This window comes from Hylobates moloch, unplaced genomic scaffold, assembly GCF_009828535.3.
Source record: "Hylobates moloch isolate HMO894 unplaced genomic scaffold, HMol_V3 SCAFFOLD_22, whole genome shotgun sequence".
NCBI classification, from domain to species: Eukaryota; Metazoa; Chordata; class Mammalia; order Primates; family Hylobatidae; genus Hylobates; species Hylobates moloch.
Genome location: NW_026652297.1, coordinates 46399666 through 46415146, shown reverse-complemented (window position 1 = coordinate 46415146; position 15481 = coordinate 46399666). Strand labels below are relative to the sequence as shown.

Sequence of the window (15481 nt, the reverse complement as noted above, 5' to 3'; positions counted from 1 at the left end):
TAGCCTGACCTCCTGGGCTCAAGCGATCCTCCTGCCTCAGCCTCCCGAGTAGCTGGGGCTACAGGCATGCACCCTCATGCCTGGCTAATTTAAAAATTTTTTTGTACGGGTGGGGTCTTGCTATGTTGCCCAGGCTGGTCTTGAACTTCTGGGCTCAAGTAATCCTCCTGCCTTGGCTCTCAAAGTAGCTGGGATGACAGGCATGAGCCACCATGCCCAGCCCCAATTCCTCCCTTTATGAAACAGAAATAATAACAATTTTTCATGATAATTGAAACTCCAGCATGGTTTTGAGTATCACACACCATAGTGCATGTTGACGTGTCTGCTAATTGCTCCACGTTATTTCTATGATGATTATAAGATGGAAACCTCCTGCTGGCTTGGAAGTTTTCACAGAGCTGCATATTTGGTGTAGATGTAGTGTTTGTTTTACGGATCCTCAAAGGATTGGGATAATTAGCTAAATAAATCTTGGCTAAGCCAGCATGTGTAAGGTGGTCATGCCCTTAACTCAGTAACATGTACAAAAAAGACCCATAAGGCATGAGATCAAAGTGGAGATTAAGAACGACTCCCTAGTTAAGGAGAGTCACCTGGGGAAGTGTGAGCCCTGGACGAACCACATTTGTGTGGTCACCTGGGTCTGGCCACCCACAGGCAAGAACAAGACTTGCAGGGCAGTCATGCCACTGGGCGACTAGTGGGGATGATAATCCTACAGCAAAAAGTTAAAACATAATAACAACAAATACCCTTTGCCAGCACGGTGCAGAGAAACACTGATTTTCTGGTTGGAAAATCTATAATGCCCAATAAGACCCCAGAAATGTTCATAAGCTGTGACTTCAGCCAGTCTAGAAAATTATCTGGGAAAGATCTTAAGGAAATAGTCACATTCAAGAGCACAAAATCTTAATTGTAACTTTGTTTAAATTAGCAAAAAAAATGTAGGAAGCATCTGTGTGCAGCAGTAGGGGGTGAGTTAAATGAAACAGCAAACATTCTTATTTTCATTTTTATTTATTATTATTATTATTTTTTTAGACGGAGTCTCGCTCTGTCACCCAGGCTGGAGTGCAGTGGGCACGATATTGACTCACTGCAACCTCCGCCTCCCAGGTTCACTTGATTCTCCTGCCTCAGACTCCCAAGTAGCTGGGATTACAGGTGGCCGCCACCACACCTGGCTAATTTTTGTATTTTTAATAGAGACGGAGTTTCACTATGTTGGTCAGGCTGGTCTCGAACTACTGACCTCAGGTGATCCACCTGCTTCGACCTCCCGAAGTGCTGGAATTACAGGCTTGAGGCACTGTGCCTTACTTACAACAGGTAAGTGGCATGTCCCAGGTTTCATGGCCTAAGTAACAAAGGCTCGCCCAGGACTGATACCATCTTACTCCAGTGCTTTTCTCTAGACAAGGAGCTGTCAGGAAAAGTTGCTCTGGAATTGAAACAACCCCATGGGAGCTTGGGTGTGATCAGAAATTGCATGGTGGGTCTGCAATGGTGGGCCAGAGCTGTCTGAGTTGGTGCAGCAGGTAGCCACAGGGTGCTGCACTCATAGAGGAGGTGGGGTGTCCCTGGCTCTGGCATGCTCTGCAGAGAAGACCCTTTCTGGGTCTGGCCTTAGAGCAGAGGGCTGCCGACCTTGGGGCTGGCCAGGCACGATCTCCAGAAGGAGTCCTTCTCTTCCTCTTCCTCTTTCATCATCTCTTCTCCCTCCTCCTCCTCCCCTCCTCATCTTCCCCTCCCTCCTCCTTCCCCCTTCTTTTGTCCCCCTTCCTCTCCTCCTCCTCTTTGTAGAGAGAAACCCAGTCCTCCTTCCCACTGCCTTCTTTGGCTCCCCCTTGTAGATGCTTGGAGAGAGGGAAGTTTTGGAGACATGATCTGGCTTTCTTCAACTAGCACCCTTTGAACACTAGTATTTTACTCTCAGATTTAAAAACGAGAGAGGAAGTCAATGCCCTAAGATTTCAAATATTATCTCAAGACCTCTTAGAGGGGATCAGGGATTTTATGTGATACCGCCCAGCCTCATCAGTGTCCTCTTCATCGTGACCACTGCCACCACCAGCACCGTGCGATCCATCCAGGACACTACCCCCCTTCAATGCCATTTCCTGTCAACTCCTAGGGATAGTCCTGCTCACAGATACAAGGTGCGATGTTGGGCCAGCTATTCACAGAAAGGAGGTGAAAGGGCCACAACAGACAGGGCAGTATGGACTCTCTGTTTCCAATGCTGGACTTGAAGGGAGTATAAATTAACATAAATAAACTACAAGTGACTCAAAGCCAGTCTTATCTGGGAGGCAATATAGTGTCATGGTTAAGCATGAGACTTGGATTGAAGTCTCCATTTCTCACTGGTTCTGTGACCTTGGTAAGTACCTCTCTTGCCTCGGTCATCTGATGAGTAACATGGGGGTTATCACAGTGCCTGTCCCATCAGATTGCTGGAGTCGTGAGTGAATAATGACGCAAAACTCTAGACTGTGTCTGTTTTCTTTACCCGTTGCATACCTAGTAGTATGACTGGCACATAGTAGGTGCTTGGTAAATATTACGAGAAAGACGAATGAGTGAATAAATGAATGATGAACAAATGAATGAATGAGAACATAGTAAGTGCTTAATAAATGTTAATTATTAGCATTATTGTGAAGTATCTAATTCTTCCATCCCTCCTCTTATAAGGATAAGAAGTATAATTTTATGGATTTACTTTTTCCCCTCTTTTTCTCACATCTGTGGATGGTAAAACTGTTAGCAGCAACAGCATGATCCAATGCAGGCATAACCAGGGATTTCTGAGGACAAGAAGGGACTGAGACATCTATAAACGGGATGATCATCATGGAAAACCACGGAGAGTGGAGTCTGTCACAATCTGCTCTCTTCCAACATTGTGTTGCTTTCTTCTTTTGAGACAGTCTAGCTCTGTTGCCGAGGCTGGAGTGCAGTGGCACCATCACAGCTCACTGCAGTCTCGAACTCCCAGGCTCAAGCCATCATAGCTCACTGCAGCCTCGAACAACTCCCAGGCTCGAGCAATTCTCCTGTCTCCCAAATAGCTGGGATTACAGGTGCCATCACGCCCAGCTAATTTTTGTATTTTTAGTAGAGACAGAGTTTTGCCATGTTGCCCAGGCTGGTCTTGAACTCCTGACCTCAAGTGATCTTCCCTCCTCGGCCTCTGGAAGTGCTGGGATTACCGACATGAACCACTGTACCTGGCCTATGCTGCTTTTATATTATCTTTTTCCTCCTTTTTTCCCTTTATCTTGCTCCTTTTTATACACAGTAGTGGAAAGAACAGGGCATGCATGAACTCTGCTCTGGAAAGATCCTGGACAAATAGTGTTATCTCCCTGGGCTGCCATTTTATTCTCAAAATGAGGACATGGGCCCCACCACTCTCTGAGTTCTTGTCCAGTCTATCATACTCTGGTTCTGTGATTTTTTAAAATAGCTTAACGTCAAGGTATATTTGAGTGCCTAAACTTCCAGTTTCAAAGTGTAGCCTGGGGACCCAGGGAGCTCCCCAAAGACCCTTTCAAGGGGTTCTAGGGTCAAAATTCTTCATAACATGGCAATGTTATTGGACTTTTTCACTTTCCCTCTCTTGCAAGTGTAAAGGATATGAAAAGCTCATTAATATTCTTTGTGATTCCACTCTGTAACCAGCCTTTAAGAAATTACCACTTGTTGAGTTTTTATGTAGTATACAAACAGAATTTCACGATTAAATGAAAAGGCTATTAAAATACTCATCCTTTTTCCAACTACATATCCAAGCGAAGCCAGATCTTCACATACCTCAACCGACACAACCTATTCCACCACATTGATGTAGATGGCAATATGGGAACATATCTGTTTTTTTCTTAAGCCAGACGTTAAACAGATTTGCAAAAATGGAAAGTAGTGACCCTCTTTGCACTGATTTTTTTTGGCAAATATAGTTATTTTTCAGAAAAATATGTTGTCTATATTAATGTGAAATTGGTTTATTATGCTATGTTCAAATGAATTAATATATACATAGTTTTAGAAACTCTCAGTTTTAATTTCTGATATAGTAAATATTGCTAGATATAACTCACATTTAAGAAAAAGCTCTATGGGGCTGAGTGGAATGGCTCATGCTTGTAATCTCAGTCCTAGGGGAGGCTGAATCAGGAGGATCACTTGAGCTCAGGAGTTCAAGACCAGCCTGGGCAACATAGTGAGATCCTGTCTCTACAAAAAATAAATTAAAAAAATTAGCTGGGGCCGGGCGCGGTGGCTCACGCTTGTAATCCCAGCACTTTGGGAGGCCGAGGCGGGGGGATCACAAGTTCAGGAGATCGAGACCACGATGAAACCCCGTCTCTACTAAAAATACAAAAAATTAGCCGGGCGTGGTGGCAGGTGCCTGTAGTCCCAGCTACTTGGAGAGGCTGAGGCAGGAGAATGGCACGAACCTGGGAGGCGGAGCTTGCAGTGAGCCGAGATTGCCCCACTGCACTCCAGCCTGGGCGACAGAGCGAGACTCCATCTCAAAAAAAAAAAAAAAAAAAAAATTAGCTGGGTGCAGTGGCACAAGCATGTAGTCCCAGCTACTTCGAGGCTGAGGTGGGAGGATTGCTTGAGCTCAGGAGTTCTAGACTGTAGCAAGCCATGATCGTAACAGTGTGCCCCTACCTGGGTGACAGAGTAAGAATCAGAGAGAGAGAGAGAGAGAGACAGAGAGAGAGAGAGACAGAGAGAGAGAGAGACAGAGAGAGAGAGAAAGAAAAAGAAGAAAGAAAGAAAGAAAAGAAAGAAAGAAAGGAAAGAAAGAAAAAGAAAGAAAAAGAAAAAGAAAGAAAGAAAAGAGAGAAAGAGCTCTATGAGAGAAACACACACACACACACACACACACACAGAAAGAAAGAAACAGCTCTAGGGGGTCCTTAATATTTTTTACTGTAAAAGGGTCCCGAGATCAAAAAGTTTGAGTTCCATTCAACACTATTCTAAGTTTACCAGAACGAGTAGGAGTTTGCCCCTGAATTTTTAAAAAATTAATTAAGCATCTGTTGTTTAACCTCTTAAAGTTTTTAGTTCCCCCACTCTTCATGCTGACTTTTTAAAATGACTGAGGTCACTTCTCTGTTTTCATCGTGTTTTGCCTGAATGTGGGAATTTCGCAGCACTCTAAGCCAGTGCTGAGCAGATGGAGATGTGTAAAGTTTAAGCGAATGAGAATCAAGTTTTCAGAATCTGGAATATGTTCTAAAAATATTGATCTCCTAAACTGGTAGCCTGAGCAAACATTTAACATGAAATAAAGTAAATCAGTAATCTCCTTCCCATAGCTACCCTCTCATTGAAAAAGACCAGATTATTTTGCAGGCAATTAATTAATCCCTCTCATAGCCAGGGAGAGAAGCCAGCCAACTCACCTTGTGAGTTTAGTATGATATGATACTAAAACTGGAGACAATTTAGGAAAAGAAAATGATAGGCCAATGTGGGAGTTTTAAATATGTACACATTCTTCGATATACTTCCCTTTGACAATTCCCCTGCTGTTGAGGGTGGGCTGGTTTAGTGACTTGCTTCTAGCAAATAGAATGTGGCAGAAGTGATGATATGTGATGTCTAGACTAGGCCATGATAGCCTCGTGGCTTCTGCCTTCTCTCTTGGGTCACTCTGGGAAAAGCTAGCTGCGGTGTAAGAGGATGGTTGGCAGCCCTATGGGAGGTCCATGTGGTGAGGAGCTGAGAGCTTCTGCCAGCAGCCACCTGAGGATCTTGGACGTGAATCCCAGCCCCAGTTGGGCCTTCAGATGACTGCATCCCCAGCTGACATCTTGATGGCAACTTCTTGAGAGACACTGTGCCAGTACCACCCAGATGAGCTGCTCCCGAATTCCCAACCCACAGAAACTCTGAAATACTAAATTTATGTATTTTAATTCAGCACAATTGGGGGCTACTTTGTTATGCGGCAGTAGCAAATTAAAATAACCAATATAACTTATGAATATATAGGTGCAAAAATCCTGTAGAAAATTCCACAACTCTAATTCAGTGGTGCTATATTACAAGTAATTCATTATGACCAAGAAGGGTTTAACCCAAAAATGGAAGGATAGTTTAGCATTAGAAAAATCTGTTAATGCAATGTACCACCTTCACAAAAAAGGAAAATAAAAATTTGGATTTCAACATTCATTCATGATTAAAATTTTAATAAACTGAGACTAGAAGCTAACTTCCTTAACTAATAAAAAGATATTCACAAAAGTCCTACATAAACATTATACTTAATGTTAAAACTTTAAAAGCAGCTCCATTTAAGTCAGCAACTAGATAAACATGCTATCACTGTTTCCATTCAAAAATATATTGGATATCTTACCCAATGTAATAGAGCAAGAAAAGCAAAGAAGGGGTACAAAAACTGTAAAAGAAGAGAACAAAGTGTCCTGATTTGTGAATAATAGTTGTCCACAGAGAAAAATCAAAGAGAATCATGGTCAACTTTTTTGAAGGCTAGTCAAGTGAAGCAGTGGGAATGGAGAAGGAACAAATAAATCTGTAACTGAATGTGATCAATTAGTTGTAAACATCACTGCACTCAGACCAGCCAGGGACAAACTATGAGACCTCATAAAAGAGCTCAACAAGATTTCTGGCTACAGGCTCAAGATACAAAAATTTATGTATCTATAGACTGTAACAACTCAATAAAAATATCAAACAAGAGGGCAAAGGACCAAGAGAAGCTTTGATGCTTTTTTTTTCTCTCTCTCTCTCCCTCCCTCTTTTCTTTTTTCTCTTTTCTTTCCTTTTCTTTCTTTCTTCTTTCATCTCTCTCCCCCACCCCCCGCTTTCTCTCTCCCTTTCTCTCTTTCTTTCTTTCTTTTAGGGTCTCATTCTCATTACCCAGGCTGGAGTGCCATGGCATGATCATTGTTCACTACGGCCTCAATGACTTCCCAGGCTGAGGTGATCCTCCCACCTCAGCCTCCCCAGTAGCTGGGACTACAGATGCAAGCCACCATGCCTGGCTACTTTTTTCTGTTTTTAATAGAGATGGGGTTTTGCCATGTTGCCCAGGCTGATCTAGAACTCTTGGGCTCAAGTGATCAGCCTCCCAGAGTGCCGGGATGACAGGTGTAGGCCACCATGCCCAGCTGTTATGATGCTTTTCTAGAGGAATAAAGCAAAAAGACTTCCTCAACAATACTAAGACTTATTACGGACAATATTAAAACTTATTATAAAATGTATTATTAGTTGCAGTAGCAATGAAGACAGTATGACATCAGTACTGAGATAGACTTACAGGCCAATGGATCATAGGAGAGAGTTCCCCTCTCCAACAGACTCATGCATGTGGAGACTTAATAAACGATGAACATGACACAGTTCAGCCAGGAGAGGATGGCCTATTCAATCAATGGTGCAGGGATATTTCATTATCCACATGGTAAAAATCAGAACTCAACTCACATCATACACAAAATAAGTCAAGTGGATTTAAAGACCTAAATATGAGAAGTAAAAGTATAGGCCGGGTGTAGTGGCTCACGCCTGTAATCCCAGCACTTTGGGAGGCCAAGGCGGGCAGATCACTTGAAATCAGGAGTTCGAGACCAGCCTGACCAACGTGGTGAAACCCTGTCTCTACTAAAAATACAAACATTGCCAGGTGTGGTGGTGAGTGCCTGTAGTCCCAGCTATTCGGGAGGCTGAGGCAGGAGAATTGCTGGAATCCGGGAGGCGGAGGTTGCAGTGAGCTGAGATGGTGCCATTGCACTCTAGCCTGGGTGACAGAGCAAGACTCCATCTCAAAAACAAAAACCAAAACAAAATAAAACAAAAACCCTATACAATAAATATAATATAGAAAAAATTGTATAAGCTCAGGGTAGAAGTGGACTTCTTAAACAAGACAAAAGAAACACAAACCATAAAGAAAATGATCAACATATTTGACACATTAAAACTGACATTGGTTCATTAAAAGATACCATTTTAAAAAGTGTAAAGAACTACACACTGGGAGGAGATATTTTCAAGGCACATAACTGAAAAATGATTCGTATTCAGACTGCAGAGAACTCCTCCACCTCGATAAGAAAAAGAAAAACAACATAACAGAAAAATGGGCAAAGGGCTTGAATAGTAATTTCATAGAAGAGGAAAAGTAAATGGCCCATAAACATGTGAAAAGATGCTCAGCCTCATTAGTAATCATGGAAATGCAAATAAAAAGCACCACACCATACCATTTTATACCAACCAGATTGACAAAAATATTAAAGTCTGACAATACCAAATGTTGTTGAACTTGCAGGGCAACCACATAACCCTGCTATTGAGAGTGTAAATTGGAAAAGCCAATTTCAAAAACAAGTCAGTGTTATCTAATACGATTGAAGATACATGTACAGTACAATTCAGTAATTCTCCTGCTAGCATACACACTAGAAAGATCTCGCACACGTGCACTGGGAAGCTTTTATAAGAATGTTCATAGCAATAATGTTTCAATAGGGAAAAGTTGAAAACAGCTCAAATTCCATTAGCAGTAAAATGGATAAATATTTGTGGTCTTAGCAACTCAGGAGGCTGAGGCAGGAGGATTGCTTGAGCCCAGGAGTTCAAAGCTGCAGTGAATCGTGATGGGGTCACTGCACTCTAAGCCTGGGTGACAGAATGAGATCCCATTTGGAAAATAAATAAATATTGTGTACTATTTGCCTGCAATGGGATATCACACAGCAGTGAAAAGGAATAAATGAATCCTAGCTGAATTTCAGGAACATGACGTTGCAGCAAAAATGCAAATAGCAGAATAATTCACACAGCGTAATTCTATTTATTCACAGTCTGAAAACATGGCAAAACTAAACAAGACATTGTTTAAAGATACAACCATAAGATGAAACCCTGTCTCAACTAAAAATACAAAAGTTAGCTGGGTAAGGTGGCGTGTGCCTGTAGTCCCAGCTACTCGGGAGGCTGAGGCAGGAGAATGGCTTGAACCTGGGAGGCAGAGCCGAGATCACGCCACTGCACTCCAACCTGCTGACACAGCGAGATGCCGTCTCAAAAAACAAAAAACAAACAAACAAAAATCATACAACCATAAGTGGCAAAACTATAGAGAGAAACAAGGGATGATAAACACAAAATTCAGGATAATGTTTCCATCTCTGTTGGGGAGGGGAGCAGGGCATGAGGTCAATGGAATCCCATGAAAGACTGGGGCATTGGAACCCAGAGCCTCTTTGTTAGCTGGGTCATGGGCACATGACACTATCGGTTTATTATCTTTTTGATGCCTTCCAGATGGGTATAGGTATAGATGGGGAACGTGTATTGGCTAACTGTGAACTGAATTAAAGTGCTAATCTAATGCAAAATGGTGCACATGGCCTCCAGGCCCTAGATCCAAATGGCTTGGGTAGAAACCTGGCACCGCGTCTTCTTGAGTAGCTCTCTTAATCTCCCCGTGCCTCCGTTTCTTCACAACAACTGGATCTGACAAGAGTGAATTACAGTGTAATTACAAGGGTTTTATGTATGACTAAATATTTTGTCAAGTGCTTAAAGTAGTATCTGGTACCAGGAAACCACTATATATATGTTTGTTAAACAAAGGGTGGGGGCTTGTGAAGGGGTTTGGGGGAGTGGAGAGGAGCACTGAATTTTCGAGGTGTTCTCATAATCCGGGAGCAAAACTTTAAAGGCCTGGCCCTGCACTTCCAGCGTGGGGCAGCTTTTGTGGCCCCCTTTCAGAGACGAGGGAAACAAGGTATTCTATGGCAGATAACTTGGGAAGCTCTTGGGGCAGTCTGTTGATGAAGGGAGGGGCAAATGTCACTCCAATTCACAGTCCATGACATGCCTGTCCTTAGTTCCTTGTCATGGGGGGAGCTGCTTCCAGGGGTGAATTTGGGGGTCTCAAGCACATCGTGAGTCCAGCTCCCTGAAACCAGGCTGCTCCCTGAAACCAGCCCAGCTCCCTTTCACCTGGGTGTTGGTTTGTCCCTGAGCACGCCTGGCCTTTTCCTCCACTTCCTGTATCCAAGGGAGAGGAGCCTTATGTTGCCTGGGGTGACCTGATTCTGGGGTTAAATTCTGAAATGACCTGGCTTCCAGAGAAGCTGTGCTGGCCCGCCTCAAGCCTGAGGGACTGGGGAGGCACCATGTTGCCCACCGGAAGCACTGCACAAGGAACTAGCAGGATCCTAAGCTTTGGAATTATACTCTCTACTTACAGGATGTTTCCTACATCATGTGACACTCTGTGTTCATATGCCGGTGTTCTCTCTTCTGAGTGTGGGAACTCCAAAGAGAAAAATACTGTTCCTCCTCTTCCCCGGATGGTGAAACTGCTTCTAGCTTTCATCACTCCTGCTGGTGACAACCACGGGTTCGTTCCAGAAGCCATTATTGAGCACTTGCTATGTTCTGAGTCAGCTAATATTTCAGCCTCATTCTTGCCCCTGAGTGGGGTGCATGCCACGCTGCCCCCTCATGAGTGAGCCTGGCCCAGTATGTGTTGCCAAGTGAGATCATCTGTCTTTCGGGGAGGCTGTCTGAAATCACGTCTAACGTGACCTGCTTCTTTGACATTTTTTAGCTTTCTGGCTCCCTCAAAACAAACAAACAACAACAACAACAAAAACAGCCATTGTTTTGAGTCCAAGTGCTTCAAAAGGCTCCTGCTTAAGGACTGTGCTGTGGTAGACATGGCGGTTCCTTCTAGCCCTCATATGGCCTAGAACTCTGTCAGCTCTGTCAGGCACTAGTCCCCGGGGAGATGGCCCAGCGTCCATGGGGTGCCCTTCAGCTGCTGTGGAAAACACAGAGAGGTCATGAAGCTGATCTCGGTGGCATCTTTCCGCAGCAGCTGTGCCCTCATGGCAAGGCCAGTTTGGTGCTGTGGGAAAGCTCTAAAGCCAGATGGCGGCCTCCTCAGGGGACCTGGACCAGCGTGGGCCCAGCAGGAGGCCAAGCATCACGTGAGGAAGGCTGGAGAGACCCTTCTAAGGGAGGACTGCAACAGCGGCCCCCAGCGGTGACAACCACCCCTAGAGGAAACCATGGAGGGAGACAGCCCCCACCTTAATGGCACCACCCCCAGGCTCCAGGGAGGCTGCCATGCCCCGGCCCCACAGCTCAGCTCCTCAGGGTCACCTGTTCCCTCTGCCAGCCACCAACTGCCATTCCAGGGTATGGTGTTCTCACTGATAAAGCCACTCTGGGCAGATGACACCTCATCCCATTGTTGGACGGACGGACGTTGTAAAAGAAGGATTCCTAGGCCAGGCCTGCAGGAGCTTGGCCTGGGATGGTCCAGCCTGGCTGGCAGGCAGCCCCGACCTTCTGGCAGCTGCGGGACCGCCTGGGCCCCGCCCCCGCCACCCCATGCCCTCCTAACCCCTGTTTGTGGTGACTCACCTCTGGTTCCCAGGAACGTTGTTATTTTTGGCCCTGGTGTTATTAAGATTGCGCCCAGATTCCCTGCAAATCGGCCATTAAGCAGCATGGGGCCCTAGTGAAAGCACGGGGAGAACAGAGGGCCCAGGGTTCCCGGGCAGTGCGCTTCGGGAGGCTCCCCGGCCTTGGAGAGCTCCAGCCTCCCCGGGGGGCGGAGGGGCCGGCCGGAAGGACTCCGGCGCCCCACACCAGCAGCGCCAACGGGGCGTGCGCCCTGGGTCAGCTCTCCCCGGCTGCTCCCGACCCAGGGGCACCCAGGGCCGAAGCTTCCTCTACAGAGCCACCCCCCTCCTTAGGAAAACAAACAAAACAAAACAAAACAAAAACCCAGGAAAGGCAAATTGTGTAGATGCCACTAAAAAGAAATTCCCTCTTAATATTTCTTCCCCTGCACCCAGCGACTTTTAGACAAGCAGAAGAGGAGATGCCCTGCCCGCGACTAAACCAGACTCCCTTTCATTTACTACCCTCTCAGCGTGTGGCCTGATGTCCAACTCTGGGCTCTGAACTCAGCTCTCCCCGGCTGCTCCCGACCCCAGGGCAACCAGGGGTCCGCGCCGGCCGAGGTCTGGGGAGCGGGGCCGCCTGGGGTTGGGGGAGGAGGTGCTCTTGTAATCTGCGGTCCCCAGGCGGGCGCCACCCCTCCGCCCGCCCGTGCCGGGAGGGCCCGGCCCGATAGCGCGCGCCTCTGGGGCCGATAAGGCCCTCGGGGGCCCGGCCCGCACGTCACAGGCCCCGCAGAGGCTGCGGTGAGTCCGCCAGCCCCAGCTGCTCCTCCTCAAGGCCCGAAGGCCCTTCGGCGGGCCCCTGCTGAGAGACCGGCATGCCCTGGTCTGTGGGCTTCTGCAAAGTGAGTACTGGGCGGCTGCTTGGGTGGACGGGGGGATGTCATGAGGGGGCCACCCAGGCCGCGCCAGTGGGCAGCACGCGAGCAAGGGCAGCTTTTCACACCCCACCCGCCTCGCCTCCCTGCGGGCTCCCTGCCCTAGCATAGCGGCACATCGACCTTGTCGCGGAAGGCAGCAGGTGGACTCTGCCCTACTCGCTGAAGCCAGTTCATATTTTTTACATCCAGAGATTTGCTGTCAAATTGAGTTCCAACTACCTGGGTCTCTGAATTATGTCCTGTCAGCAATAGCGCTGGGGAGGGATGGTTTTTGGATTATAGTCCAACTCTATTGAGATCTTAGAAGCTTTCCTTTGAGTCTGCTAAACTGCGTTTTGTAGGTGTGTTATTACAGGCTGCGGGGTGGGCCACCCGGCTAGGGGGCTGTCACTGTCATTTGGAAGGGGACTTTGGCTTGTTTTCTCAAAGACCCACGGAGGCCGGTGGTCTCATGGTCACACCTGCTCGGTTCTTTGGATTTATGTTGTTAACTCATGGAGGTAAAGATGTCTACGAAGGAAGGGAAAGAGCGGCAGCGTGGCCTGGGGAGATAGGCTCTCATGGATATTTTTCAAGTGATAATGGTGCGTTAGCAAGGTCAGTCCAGCCTTCTCCTTCTCCCTGTGTAGATAGAACCTGTCCTATCTCTGCCTGGCAGCACGGCCAGCCTGTGCCATGTGTCAGTGTCCTTTGTTGGGTACGGTTCTTAGTTTGGTGATGGATTCAGACCCCAGAGTTGGACATCAGGCCACACACACGCTGAGAGGGTAGTAAATGAAAAGGAGTATGCTTTAGTCGCGGGCGGGGCATTTCGTCTTCTGCTTGTCTAAAAGTCGCTGGGTGCAGGGGAAGCAATATTAAGTGGGAATTTCTTTTTAGTGGCATCTGCACAATTTGCCTTTCCTGGTTGATTTTTTTTTTTTTTCCTAAGGAGGGGGAGGCTCTGTAGAGGAAGCTTGGGCCTCCCACTTTAGTTCCACCAGCGGCAAGTGCTTCAGGTTAAGTTGGTAGAGTCTTTTTCCTCTTGTGGCGCCACTCTAGGGCAGAGGTTCAGGGTGAGTCATGGAGACCTGCTCATAGCCAACTTTGGAAGGAGGCGAGTGACTGCAGGTGTCCCGTGCAATGTGTGAACTGTCTTCAGACTCAAACGCAAGTGTTTTGCAGGAATAAGGAATGGCCGATGGAAAAAATGGGTAAAATTATCCTCCTTTCACAAATCAAGTTACAGCCTCAAGCCACTTTTCTCTGTGTCTCAGTTTTCTTGTCTGGGAAATGGGTCTGCTGTGAGGCTGAAGTGAGTTACTCTGTTACGAAAACATTAGCAAAGGGGACAGAGGCTTGAAGACGGTTATTGTAACCAGGATCCATAGACTCAACTCACCCTGGACTTGATGGGTCAATTATAATTAGTTTCTTCTCTGTTATTGGTATATAATAATTTACATCTTTGTGGGATACATGTGAGTGTTTATTTCACGCATAGAATGTGTACTGACCAAGACAGGGTATTTGGGGTGTCCATGGCCTTGAATGTTTGTCATTTTTACGTGTTGGTATCATTTCAAGTCCTCTCTTCTGGTAACTTTGAAATGTACACGGTATTGTTGCTATTATAGTATAGTCACCCTAATCTGCTGTCAAACACCAGAACTTATTTCTTTTATCTAAGTGTATGTTTGTACGCATAACCAATCTCTCTTCATTCCCCTTGCCCCCCACCCACCCTTCCTGGTCTCTGATATCTATTATTCTATTCTCTAGGTCCAAGAAATCAACTTTTTAAGCTCCCATGTATGACTGAGAACATTCAGTATTTGTTTTTCTGTGCCTGGCTTATTTCACTTAGCATAATGACCTCCAGTTTCAACCACATTGCTACAAATGACATGATTTCATTCTTTTTCATGGCTCAATGGTATTCCTTTGTGCAACTGTAATTAGTTTTTATATTTATTTATTTAATAATAATAATAAATGAGGCCATTCTCCTGCCTCAGCCTCTCCGAGTAGCTGGGACTACAGGCGCCCACCACCACGCCCAGCTAATTTTTTGTATTTTTAGTAGAGACGGGGTTTCACCGTGGTCTCGATCTCCTGACCTCATGATCCGCCCGCCTCGGCCTCTCAAAGTGCTGGGATTACAAGCGTGAGCCACCGCGCCCGGCCTATTATTATTTTTAAGACAGAGTCTCGCCCTGTTGCCCAGGCTGGAGTGCAGCGGTGTGATGTTGGCTCACTGCAACCTCTGCCTCCTGTGTTCAAGCAATCCTTGTGCCTCAGCCTCCTGAGTAGCTGGGACTACAGGTGCGTGCCACCATGCCTGGCTAACTTTTGTATTTTTAAGTCTCAGTCTCACCATGTTGGCCAGGCTGGTCTCGAACTCCTGACCTCAGGTGATCCACTCGCTTCAGCCTCCCAAAGTGCTGGGATTATAGGCATGAGCCACTGCGCCTGGCCTATAATAGTTTTTAAACCCAGGTTGCCACCTCTCACCCCAAAATGGTTCTGCCAGTGTCTCTGCAAAACCAGCTGACTTATTTTGAGATTAATCAAACTGAAATATATTTAGAAAAGCAGGGTTTCAGTTGTTGCTGTTGTTGCCAAAACGAGCAGAGAAAATAGAGTGTTTTCTAAAGGTAAAGTGACTAAAAACCTTTGTCCTCCAGGTCTGTTTAACAACATTTACGGCCAGGCACGGTGGCTCACGCCGGTAACCCCAGCACTTTGGGAGGCCAGGGCAGGTGGATCATGAGGTCAGGAGTTTGAGGCCAGCCTGGCCAATATGGTGAAACCCCATTTAAAAATAAAAAAAATTAGCCAGGCATGGTGGCGTGTGCCTGTAGTCCCAGCTACTCAGGAGGCTGAGGCAGGAGAATCGCTTGAACCTGGGAGGTGGAGCTTGTAGTAAGCCGAGATGGCGCCACTGCACTCCAGCCTGGATGACAGAGCGAGACTCTGCCTCAAAAACAAACAAACAAACAAACAAACAAAAAACCTTTAACAAACATTTGTGAAGCACCTATTGTGTATTAGATCCTTTTGGGGCACCAGGAATATAGCAGTGAATAAAACTGACAAAAACTCTGTCCTTACAGAGCT

The 15481-nt window shown here is 46.3% G+C and overlaps 1 protein-coding gene and 1 long non-coding RNA gene across 8 annotated transcripts in view; one reads left to right on the top strand and one right to left on the bottom strand.

The window, feature by feature from the left end:
- ANK1 (ankyrin 1) overlaps positions 1-15481 on the top strand; it is a 242735-nt gene that overhangs the window by 86558 nt on the left and 140696 nt on the right. The gene's annotated exons all lie outside the window — the stretch shown is intronic.
- On the bottom strand, positions 8847-12160 carry LOC131382316 (uncharacterized). Of its 4 annotated transcripts, none has more exons than XR_009211702.1 (4): positions 11964-12160; positions 11458-11551; positions 10272-10407; positions 8847-9531 (listed from the first exon to the last, which is right to left on the bottom strand). It is a non-coding gene; the product is annotated as an uncharacterized LOC131382316 (long non-coding RNA). The 4 variants fall into 4 exon arrangements; XR_009211701.1 differs by having other exon boundaries at positions 11458-11520; positions 11964-12158; XR_009211700.1 differs by lacking the exon at positions 11964-12160 and having other exon boundaries at positions 10272-10410; positions 11458-11946.